The sequence below is a fragment of the Cebus imitator genome, unplaced genomic scaffold (genome assembly GCF_001604975.1).
Source record: "Cebus imitator isolate Cc_AM_T3 unplaced genomic scaffold, Cebus_imitator-1.0 Scaffold453, whole genome shotgun sequence".
Classification (NCBI taxonomy): domain Eukaryota; kingdom Metazoa; phylum Chordata; class Mammalia; order Primates; family Cebidae; genus Cebus; species Cebus imitator.
In genome coordinates this window covers 742,172-752,727 of record NW_016107768.1, presented here as the reverse complement: position 1 = coordinate 752,727, position 10,556 = coordinate 742,172, and the positions used below count along the sequence as shown (strand labels likewise).

The 10,556-nt window shown below is 43.0% G+C and overlaps 1 non-coding gene across 1 annotated transcript; it reads right to left on the bottom strand.

The window, feature by feature from the left end:
- Window positions 1-9,279: 9,279 nt before the first annotated feature.
- Window positions 9,280-9,411, bottom strand: LOC119468599. The gene has a single exon (XR_005197303.1). It is a non-coding gene; the product is annotated as a small nucleolar RNA SNORA51 (small nucleolar RNA).
- Window positions 9,412-10,556: the final 1,145 nt, after the last annotated feature.

Genomic DNA, 10,556 nt, shown 5'->3' with positions numbered 1-10,556 from the left:
AAATCTCATTAACAATGGTATAGCCTGTTATCATGACTACCTTTAAGGGCTCCTATGACCAATTCATTAGAAGACCCCTGACCAATAGGGTTGCATTGCTGCAGAAATGGGACAGCAGTTCTCCCAAGCACAAATGTGCCTTAGCCAAGAAAGAACCACCACCCACTGTGCTCATAAGCTTCTTTGTTCTTGTATGCCTCCAGAGTCTCCAGAATAAAACTTTAATTTATTTGCTACCTTCAAATGCACAAAAGCATTGGTGATGCCTCAGTCATGAGATTATTAATAATAATGGTTTGATCAGTTTCCATGCAAATACCTTTGTCCTAAGAAACAAGCAGCCTCCTGGTTATGTGACAGACTCAAAGACAGAAAAAAATTATCAGAGCTGCAAAGCAAAGTGTATTATTTGTAAAAATGTGTTCTACCCTGGCCTCCTTCTAGAGTAAGGGGTCACTGAAATTCACTTCAGTAATACAGCAACCTTCACTGAGAGTTTGAAAGAAAGTTACTATTTATATACTTCATTAGGGGACCTTCCCAAACTGTACTTCTTGGATGGTTGCAACACACAAGGAAGACATCCGTGTAGATCTAACTTTAAATTAATCCTCCTGTCATTAAAAGTCAAACATACTGCTGTACTTTTGCAAGAGGGTGTCTACGGGGTATCTGGTGCATGCAAGGGCAACAGAGGCTGTGTTTAGTCTACAGGTTCAAAATGGAAGCTTTTCATGGCAACTGACTGCATTGTCAAAATCCGTCAAATTTCTTAGCAATATCAGTAATCGTGCGCAATAATCAGCTGACCTGATTTATTTACCCTGAAAAGTGGTCCCTCTGTTAACAATGTGTATTAGAGCCTACTCTGTGCAGAATACCAGGCCCTATGATGATAAGAAAAGGAGAAAGCATAATTTTTGCTAATGAAAATGCCTGGTCACTTCAGGGAGTATACTAGGAACAAACACAAATTGAACATAAAACCAGTTAAATGAATACCGAGAAATAACTGGACAGACTCCAGTGACTCAAGGTGGGTTGAAGTGTGAAGAATTTGCCAGGTGCTGAGCTTCTTAGGGATGGAGACCATGGCTTCATTGGTTTTGAATCTCTAGTACCTAGCCCAGTGCCTGACATTTGGTGTCCAATAAACATTTGTACACTGAGGAATATAGTTAATAAATGAATGCATGCATGAATGAGTAGATTGATTTAACAAGAATTATGAAGGAAATTCTTAATTATTGAAAATTCTTAAAATTAGTGTTAAAGAAAAGGGAGGGATTTCTAAGCAGGAGAAATTATGCAAGTAAAAGAACACAGGCAACTCAAATTCTCCAGGGTCATGATTATGCCCTTGTACCTACAATAATTATGACCCTGTGCCCACGATCTCTATAGCCCTCCCTAGTAACTCATACTTGGACTCAAGTTCTTAAGGTTATTCCTCAGCCTGACTTGAACCCCAAATCAACATTCTCACTCCCTAAGCATATCCTATATCAGGAACAACCCAAATTTAGCCATACTATTGTGGTTTAGAAGACTAAAACTCCCAATTACAGAATTTTCAGCCAAATACTTATATTTTCAGTCTGCAGCAAAATCATTCCTGTTGACAAAATGCAGAACCAAACTAGTAAAAATGGCAACTAATGGAAACCAGTGCAAACTTCTATGTGAATACAGAAAGGCAACAAGAACCCAAGTGTTGAAAGATAGCATACACCAATTGTGGGGGGAAAGAGAAGCTTTATGCCTTCCACAGAGAAAGTGTGGACTAAGGAGCCGTAACAGTGCCCGAAAGTATTTCCCCACCACCATCACAAGGGATGAATGGACTCAGGAGACAACAAACTTCAGCTTTATCTTGGAACCCCACTAGATGGAATCTGCCCAGAGGCCTAGAACCAGACTTCCCTCTAAATTCCTCTTGCCATCTCCTGACTAAGCATTGAAGCAAACCTTCACTTCATCCCAACATCAATACCTGGGTTTTTCATATCCCATACCTCTTGGATATTGTAAATCACCCATGGGTTCCTCCAAAGCCAGGTGAGCTGGTTTCTGAAGCCAGATGCAAACAGCATCCTCTCATTGCTCATCTGCCCCAATACAGAAGCCTCTGCCTGCCTCCCATCCAAACACCTGAGTTACAGCACCTGGGTTCTCAGTGACACCTGTTTCCTCCATAGTTAGTTGCATGTGTCTAACCCCCTACACCTCTCACCGTGAGAAAGAGGCAAACTCTTCCTGCACCTGTAGGACACTGTCACCTGAAAATTTTAAGTAGGACCACTGCAACTATTTTCAAATTTAGTCATACCCTCTATTTTTCTGATGTTGTTTCTTCCCTGCCCAAATATTCTCAAACTCTGTGTTATGGACTGAATATTTGTTCCCCCAAAATTCAAGGTTGAAATCTTTAGCCCTAAGTGATGGTATCAGGAGGCAGGGCCTTTAGAAGGTGATTAGCTCATGAGGGTGGGACCCTCATAAGGGAATTGGTGCCCTTATGAAAGGAATGCCAGAGAGCTTTTTGTCCTCTTTCCTCCACGTGAGGAAAAGCTGACAGTCTGTAGCCTGGAAGAAGCCCCTCACTAGAACTTGACCATGTTGAAACCCTGATCTCGGAATTCCATGTCCCAGAACTATCCGAAATAAATTTGTGTTGTTAAGAAGCCACCCAATCTATGGCATTTTGTGGCAGCAGCCCAAACTAAGATACCAGGCAAATGCTAAGCCCCAGCTGGGTGTCAGAATTCTGCACTTAGTACTTTGGGGCAAGTCAATAGAGTTAGAAGGGCAGAGTGCACAAAGGTCCAAATTACTAAGCAAAAGTATTAAATATACCGACTTCCTAGCTGAATGACTGAATGCAAAAGCACAGCATGACCTAAACTTTACAACATGGCAGCCACTAGCCCTGTATGGCTGTTGAACACTTGAAATATGGCTACTCCAACTTGAGATGTGTTTTAAGTAGAAAAGATACACAGGATATTTTTTAATCTTGCATAAAAGAAAAGAAGGTAAAATATCTCATCAATAATTTTTACTTGGATCACATGTTGAAATGGTAATATTTTAGATACACAATTAAACAAAATATTTTATGAAAATTAATTTCACTTGTGTCTTATTTTTTTTTATGTGGCTGCTATAGAAAAATTTTAATTCCATTTGTGGCTTCCATTATGTCTCTACTGCACAGTGCTACACAGAGCACACAGCATGATTAGCTATGATGGAGAAGCTCCTGGAGGTTGCCAGAACATCGGAAGTTGTACCAAATGTCTCTTCCCACTCACAGGAGGTTAGCTAACCTGGTGGGTTGCTGTCATTGAATTTCAGACTTAACATTTCTTCACACATGTCAAATGTTACAACAGTTCTCTCTAAGGATCCTCAAGATGAAATTAGACACATTTTACTTCTTATATTAAAAAGCTCATCATATGAGAGAAATGAAAAATATGTCAGTGCTAGCTGGGACAAAGTGAAGGAATTATGTCAAAAATTACCTCTACAAAAGTAGCCACATGGTGCTTTACTTGAGCCCACATTTTTAAAAAGCAAGAGATTTCACATAAATTTCTATGTTTGAGATCCCTCTGTTGGAGAAAGAAATATCTCATAATGCCAGGCCTACACTCCCCATGATCTCAGTGAGCTGGAGTGACACCAGAGGCCTCTTTGAGTAGCACACACTCCCTCATTTGCCACAGTCCCTATCATCCACAGCCAGTCTCTTTCCTTTCGGTACATGGCCTGTCTAGCCTTTATAAGCCCTTGGGTATGCAATTACTGTTTTAAGATTTCAAATTTGAAACACAAGCTTTTCAGAAGCAAAGAAAATTTAAAGGAAAAAAGAATGTAGCAATATGGATATTGCATTTCCCCCTCTTTCATCAGAAGAATGGCATAATGTTAAAATGTATTACCTAGGATAACATGCCATGTCACTAAACTTGGATTTATGAGTTCTGGAAAACAATCAGAACATAATGAAATGAATTTTGAAACTTCCATTTAAATGGAACAAAATTTAATGAATCATTAAATGAAGCAATGGCCAAACGTGTGCAGGAAATTTATGCAAATAAATTTCATAAAACTACCAAATAACTCGACCTCATCTATGATCGTTTAAACATAATTGAAGCTGGCCCTTGCCTTGTCCATCCTGGTCCTTCCTTAGTGCTTCTTACTTCACACCCAGCTATGACTTATTGGTATGACTTGGCCCCTGTGGGGCACAGAGCAAAATTAAAATGTGGAGCCTTTGTTCAAAAATGATTAAGAATGTTAAAACAGTCATAGCAAAGCATTAAATCAAGTGTAAAGCCCTTCTAAAGGTGGGAACCTGCGTCACTCATGGGTGCGTCATCCATGAAGCCGGACCTAACTACAGCAAGGGGCAGCTAATCAATTCTGGGGGGCTAAGACAGTCTTCCAACAAGAGGGGGAAAATCTCAAAATGAGACTTGAAACATTATTTCCTCACCTGTATTATGTAAAACTGGGCTTTGCATCGTCACGGTGGAAGAGGTATCCTTTGAGTTGTCACTTGTGCCCATTAAGCAGCACTTGGCAATCAACTGCTGAAACCTCGAGGATCCAGAAATATTGGCATGAGAGAGACTGAACCTTCTCTAATTTAGTCTCCTATTTAAGAATTTTGCATGTCTATTGCTGTGAAGTCTCAAACTTTGTGATGGCATATAAATCTGCTATTGGGCTTAGAGTTAGAAAGACTGTTGCGTTGATGTCATTGTGAAAACATTTACTGAAAAGTTTACACACTTATCTAAAAATGTACATTTGTGAAACATTAACCTGAATATTTTAGTTTATGGCTTAGTTATAACCTTCTTTTGGTAACCAGACCAAACACAAGCAGTGTACACCCTGTCTTGACCCAGTGTTCTTACCCCCTCGCCAGGTCAAACACTTTAGTTATGCTATACCTGTGCTGGGTTAAGTTTTATTTTGTATGTGTGTGTCTCTGTGTGTGTGTTGTATGTGTGTGTGTGCCTGTAATGTATGTGTGTGTTCGGTTTCGGGTGTTGTTGAGCTCCCAATTCCTTCATACAGGGGAGAAGAGAAGAAGAATGCTTATTTCCTAGGACTGTTCATTTATTTACAAATACTTAATGAGTATGCCCTATAGGTAAGACACTGCTCCAGCTGCTGGGGGATACACCAGTGGAAATAAAAACTTTTGCCCCCTTGCATCTGACAGTTTGAGACAGATGATTGATGATATAAATTAAGCAAAATCTATAGTATGTTAGATGGTATTAAGTGCCATGGAGAAAAAATTTAAGTAGGAAAGAGGAGTCGGGAAAGGCAGGCAGCAGGGGTTGCATGGTTAAAGTAGGGTGGTCAGAGAAGTTCTCAGCGAAAAGGAGACATTGAGTAAAAGGTATAAAGGAGGAAGGGGAGAAAGACATGAGGCTCTCTGAAAAGAAATTGTTCCAGAGAAAAGCAAATGCAAAGCTCCAAGACAGCCATGTCACCTGGAATTGAATGACAAAGCAAGGAGGCCAGTATAACTGCCTGGAACAAAGTGAAGGAGAATATTCTGAAGTCAGGGGAGTGCGACATTGCACAGGACCTCTAAGGTCATTGAAAGGATTCTGATTTTCCTCTGGGTATGTGGGAGCTGGTTGAGTAAAGGAGCAGCATGATCCGATTCTTATGTTCACAGCATCACTCTGAGGGCTCTGTTGAGATCGGAATGTGCTGAGTAAGAGTGAAAATGGGAAACCAGCACGGAGACTTCTGAGATAACTCAGGCAGGAGATGGTGGTGGTTCACACCAGGGTGACAGCAGTAGAAACTATGATGAGACACAGCCACATTCAGGATGAGGTGATGTTAGAGGGGAAAACATTTGCTGTCAGGTGCAAAGAAAGAGAAGGCCCAGATACTCTCAGGTCTTTGCTCTTAGCAAGTGGAAGGATGAGGTTGGCATTAACTGAAATGGAGAAGTCCACAGAAGAACACCCAGGGCATCGGTTTGGGAATGTAAAGTTGGAGATGTTTTTAGACAACCAAGTAGAGGTGGTACGTAGCTACTTGGATATGCGAAACTGGAATTAAGAGGAGAAATCTAGGCTCTTGAAAAATATTTAGGAATTGTTAGCTTATTAGTGATATTTAAAACCATGAGACTCAGTGAAATCACCAACAAAGTGAGTATAGCTAGAGAAGACAAGACATCTGAGATCCGGGACCTAGGAGGCTCCAGGATTAAAAGTCAGGGAAGTGGCCGGGTATGATGGCTCACGCCTGTAATCCCAGCACTTTGGGAGACTGAGGCAGGAGGGTCAGCAAGAGGGTTGCTTGAGCTAAGGAGTTCCAGACCAGCCTGGGTTGCATAGTGAGAACCCGTCTCTACAAAAAATTAAAAATTAGCCAGGCATGGTGGTGTGTCCCTATAGTCCCAACTATTCAGAAGGCTGAGTTGGGAGAATCGCTTGAGCCCAGGAGGTAGAGGCTACAGTGAGCAAGGATCATGCCACTGTACTCCAGCCTGGGTGACAGAGTGAGACCCTGTCTCACAAAAAAAAAAATAAAATAAAATAAAAGGTGGGGAGGAACATGGAGCTAACAGCCAAGGAGATGGAGAGGAACTGCCTGTGTGGTCAGAAGAAAGCCAAGCCTGCATGACGTCCTTGAAGCCAAATGAAAAAAGAGTTTCAAGTAGGATAGAGCAATCAACTGTGTCAAATGACTCAACTGGGTCAACTAAGATGAGAAGACTGAGAATCCACAATGGGATCTAGCAACGTTGTGGGCCGTGAAGACCTTTCATGAGAGCTGTGTCCACAGAGCGGTGGGCCCGGAGGCACAATTCAGGGGGTTTCATGAAGAGTCAGAAGAAAGAAATTGAAGACAGCAAGTGCATGCATCTCTGAAAAGAGTTTTGTTTAAAAGGGAATTGAAGGTACAGACCAAATGAGATACCGTGCGTGAAAGCACTTTGGAAATTATAAAAGCCCTCTGTAAATGCTGAGTGTAACTGTCAGATCTGAGGCCTGTTGGATACTAAGCCTATGGCTTTCAAAATATCAACCAGACTCAAGAATTTCTGTGGCCAGTTAGAGCTGCAGCATCTCAAGAAAACTGTGTTCTCACTATACCCAGAGCTGTTCCAAGTAACCACTAAATCATCAGGAAATCAGAGTTCAAAGACTCCTGACAGTGATAAGCAGTGTACTAAACTCCTCCTTCTAACAATGACCCCATAAAGTACAGGATGAGTAAAACTCTGAAGTCTCACACACAAAGGAAAGGTACAGTTACTGATTAAGAAAAGGGTTCTTTGTTCTTTCATGGTTGCAGAGCTTTCCTTGAAAAAGTTCCAAGTTCATCAGTACATCTTATCTAATTACAGAATCCAAATATTACAAAATGAGAAATTTACAGTAAGAAATGTGTCTTCACCTAGTGCCAGTAAGAATGAACACCCTTACGGTATCAGGGGATGTTGCAATTGATCAAAATGAGCATCTGTTCTGTTCAGTTCAGAATATCACGTTAATATTTTATTCCCGGGAATATGGACAAAGATGCAAAAGGCTCCTGCAAGACGGAGCCCATAGGCTTAAAGTGGGTGTTCTATCTCAGGCTGCTCCATCTCTAGGGGACTCGGGTCTACTGACCACTGAGAGCCAGGCTGCCCAGCTCTAAGCACTGAGCACAAGAGGGCCAGGGGTCACATTCAAAGCAAAGCAGCATGAGCTGAGCCTGAGGTGGGAAGACAGTCACCTACCCTTTCACATAGATCTGTCTACCAGTTTGTTCATTAACCTGCACCAGGCAGCACACTCCATACCAGTGCAGCCTAATGGAGACATAATGTGAGTCACAAATACAAGCCTTATATGTGATTATAAATTTTAAATTTCTAGTCACCACATTCAAAAGAGTAAAATGAAGCAGGTGAAATAAGTATTAATAATACACTTTATTTAACAGTGTGTATGCCCTAAGACATCATTCCAACAAGTAGTCAATATAAAAAATAATGAATGAGAATGTAAAATTAATTTACATTTTTTTTGGTACAAAGTCTTTGAAATCCAGGGTGGATTTGACATTTCCAGCACATCTCAATTCAGAGAGGCCACATTTCAAGTGCACAATAGCCACCTGCAGCTAGGAGTGACCCTACTGGACAGTGCAGTTCTGGGCACGAGGATTCCGCAGAAACAAACCACATCTCTTGCCTACTAAAGGTGGATAGGCCCTATGGGGTAAAGAGGACTCAGACGAGTAAACAGGGCATTAGAATCACACCCAAATCATGTTAAAGTTCACGGCCTGCAAGAAAGTAGCTCCCAACAAAATCTGACCCAGTGGGGGTCAGAAAGGCTGCTTCAGGAAGTGAAGTCTTTGCAGAGTCCCCCCAAAAGTAACAGTCTGAGGGACTGAGAGGCAGGAAAGGGGTCAGGAAAGTGACCGCGACAGAGGAGCATTCCTGTGAATAAGAGAGAATAGGGTATGCTCTGGGACTTTCAAGTCATTCATTTTTGCTAGACCATAGAGTTTGAAGAGATGAATAAAAACAAAATCCTCAATGTAGAGCTTGACCAGACCAGGAAGTGCTCTGTGAGCCATAATGAGAAGGCTGGTTTCCTCCGGAGGGCGTTGGGAGTCCTAGAGAGTTCTGGGCCCGGGTTCTTGGTTGCTCCCTTTGCTAAGCCTGTCTACTCCAGCCCAGTCTGTCACAGTGAGGAACGGAGCCCCACGGAGGTGAGGTTGAGCTGCTTAGGGTTTCCAACTGGCTGGTGGCAGAGCTGAGGCCAGAACTCCTATCATGGTCATGGTCTCTCTGGGCCCTTCCACTGCCCACGTGGCAGGAGCCAGGTGTGTCGGGGCAGAAAGGGAAGCACCGTTGCTCCCCGCAGCAGCTGGAGGTAACACAGGGATCACACCTGGAGGCGAGGCAAGAGGATGAGGAACTAAACCGCGGGGAAGAAAAGGGAGAAGTATGGTTGTCCCAGAGAACAAGTAGGCGACCAGGGCTCTGCTCACCTGCCTGAGCCCGGGGGGGTATAAAGGGAGAAGTCCCATCTCTGGTGAGAGGGGTGAGTGCAAGCAAGACAGGGCCATCAGCCTGGGGCCTGCCGGCTGACACCCCAGGTCTCCTGGAAATGGGGATGGGGCAACCTGCTAGAAATTCAGCAAGTGAGTCGATTTGCCTGGAATGCACTCATGTTTGTTTTTGTTTTGTTTTTTCTCTTTTTCTCTTCTCTTTTTTTTCTATGTTCCCCCATTCACAGAACAGACCAGGCACAGGGCCTGAGCTGAGGTGTACATGGGGTGGGTTTACTCTACCGCCTCCTTCCACACAGTCCGTGTAAGAACGCAGCCTGTGGTGAGCATCAGGAGGCCTCGTGTTGGCTCTAATATAAAAATACCATTTGAAATGAAGACAACTGGAAGCTGCACCGCATTTCTCTCGTGGCTTTCCATACTCTTCGGCACATAGGGGTAAGACTACCCCAGGCTGAGGCGCTTGGTTCGGCCACCCTGAGACGAGCAGAGCTTCTTGAGCACTTCTCAGGGTCAGAAAGGTTACGTGGTTTCTCTAATGACACCCAGGATGTTGGTGGAGAAGCCAAGGTTAGGGCCCATGTCTTTTGTCTCCTTGTCCTCCAGAGGATTAGGACCATACCATCAACATCATCACCTAGCTGCTTCACCGCTATACCTTAACGCCTTTGAGTGTGGCTGTTTACAACTACAAGGCTAGCCTTTTAAATGCAAATATTCCCAGGTAGGGTCCAACCTTGAGATATCATCCATTAACAGAGATTAAACAAAATCAGGAATATGGATAATTGAGGATCACAGAAAAGATTAATGACCAGGGGCCAGAACGGGAGCCCAGGAAGGCATTAAGGGGCTCTGAGGGCAGAAGGAGGCAGGAAAGCCAGCTTTGCCCTCTTCACCGAATTTCCTAGAACCATAGAGAAAACATTAACTGACTGCTTAATGTATACAAGGCACTATGCCACACCCTGCGGGGTACAAAAAGAAGCATAAAGAATGTCTCTGACCTCTCAGTGCTTAAAATCTAGCTGGAGAGTGTATCAGTTTTCCATTGCCGCTATAACAAATTACCATAAAATTAGGGGTTGAAAACAATGCAAAATTTTAATCTTATAGTTCTTCTGGAGGTCAGAAGTCTGGCACAGGTCTCAATGGGCCAAAATCAAGGTGTTGCCAGAGCTGCATTCCTTCCCACTGAGGGAGGGAGTCTCTAAATGAGCATCCATTCAATGCCTTTTCCAACTAGAGGCTGCTCACATTCCTTGGTTTGTGGACCCTTCCTTCATCTTCACAACCAGCATGGCTGGTGGCAGCTCTCACATCACAGCACTCTGACACAGACTCTTCTGCCTCCCTCCTCCACTGTGTTGATATCAAGTCCATATGGATAATTGAGGCTCATCTCCTAATCTCAAAGTCAACTGATTAGCAGCCTCAATTCCATCTGCAACTAAGTTACCCTTTGCCGTGTAACAAACCATAGC